We start from the raw sequence: 2072 nt of genomic DNA on the forward strand, positions 1-2072 counted from the left end.
GGGGGAGGGTAGAGCATTTTTTGTAGAAATCTGGAGTTGTCTTTACAGTTCTGAAAAATATGGTAATAGCCCAATGCAACAATTTCTGTTCAAATTTTCAGTTTGAAAATTTCAGAAAGGTACTGGATTCTTTGACAGAGCTAGATCAAGAGATGATGGAGGGTCACTCTTCTCCCTCAGTCCCCAGGGATGGATATTTGGAAAAGAGTACTCTGAGAAGAAGCTGTTCATTGGCAATATCATTAAATCCAAAGACTACAAAATTAAATAAACCATGAATTAGAGCATTTATTTTTGGATTTCAAAACTGTTCGTGCTTATGCAAGTGACAAAATTATATATCTGGTAGAATTACATTTATATCGTTTTTATATATGATCCACTATACATTTTATTCTGTAGGAATACACCATCATTCTCAAAAACCTCTGTAAATAATGCATGAATTGTATATAACACCCACAGTGGTTTTTAAACAACCATGTTTATAGCTTTGAAATGACAGAGTTCTCTTTTACACAGTCTTCTGTACAAGAAGCAATGTATTTGGAAACTAACTTCATATTTCCTCACTACTGAGTTTTATGGAATGATGGCAAATTGAATTGTTTGGAAGATTGCTTCTTACCAATAGCAAAAGCCTCAACAACTGGACTTTTGATTACTTGGTCTGTTGGGTTTTGGATTTGAAGAGAAGATTTTCTATTGCAAGGAAATTGAGAGAAATTATTGCTTGGTAGCAGAAAATAAAGATTATTAGTTTTTTTGGGAAAAAACTAATTAGCAGACAGCAGGGAATATTAGTCAGTGTAATTAATTTACCAATGACAGAAGAGAAATATTAATAATGGTGTGCAGATTATAACTGAAATCCTAAATTGCATTTGTGTCATCAATTTTACTGTGTTGTCTTGGTGTACTAATTCAGTCATTTTAGAATGTTCAGCTATATGTATTTTAAATAACATTTCTTTTATTTATTTTTAGATTTATACCCCGCCCTTCCCTGAGGGGCTCAGGGTGGCAGCAACAGTTAAAAGCACAATAAAATCATAAGTACGGCACCCCCCATACTTACTTTAGAAACCGAGCAGGCTGGAGAACAGGCCTGTTCCCTTCCAGGCTTCAAAGGCCCTGGTGGGAACTACATTTCCCAGGAGACCCACCACAGTTCCCACCACGGCCTTTGAAGCTGTTCTCCAGCCTGCTTGGTTTGTAATGTAAGTATGGGGGGCACCGTGGGGGGGCACCATGGGGGGATGCTAGGGGGGAAGGGGGAGGGGTCTGGGGGGAATTTTCCAACCCCCATTTGACCCAAAACCATGTGCACGGTGCACGGTGCACCCCCCTATCCCCTGATAGCTTTGCCAGTGCGAAAGACTACAAAGGTGGTTTACCATTGCCATATCACACCCCTGGTATTTCTTTGAGATCCCTCATGCAAATATTTGTCAGGGTCAAAACTGATTGGGTGATTGACCCAGGGTCACCCAGCAAGTTTCCATTACAATGTGGGGATTTAGACCTGGGTTTTCCAGATCTTAGTCGAACATCTTAATCACTATCCCATGCTGGGTCTCTATATTAGCAATGTTTAAAGTGATTCTATGGCTATGAAGACTCCATAAAATGTGAATGTTTGTTAAATATGCCTCTAGCAGCCATTAGCAGGGTATGTGTGATGGGATGCATATGCATGTAGGTGAGATAGGTGGAACAATCCAGGTGACATACAGTTAAGGCTAACCACATGACTCAGATAATACCGCAGTGACACCTGAACTTTGCTTAGAAATGAGCAAAATAGAGGCATCTACAGATGAGTGTGTCAACTAGAAGAAGAACAGATTTCAGAAGTTCTGCTTCATGAGCGGTCTGAACCAAGAGATAGTAAGGAGCAGACTGGAGATGGGGGGGGGGGAAAGGTCTCAAGAAGTTACTGAATCAGACCATTAGTTCATCTAGTCCAGTATTCATTCATCCATCTATCCAATTTATATCCTGCATTATCCAGAAGACCCAAGGCAGAATACTATCTACTCTGCCCAAGGCAGAATACTATCTCTTCTGAC

Source organism: Sphaerodactylus townsendi, linkage group LG04 (assembly GCF_021028975.2).
Source record: "Sphaerodactylus townsendi isolate TG3544 linkage group LG04, MPM_Stown_v2.3, whole genome shotgun sequence".
NCBI lineage: Eukaryota > Metazoa > Chordata > Lepidosauria > Squamata > Sphaerodactylidae > Sphaerodactylus > Sphaerodactylus townsendi.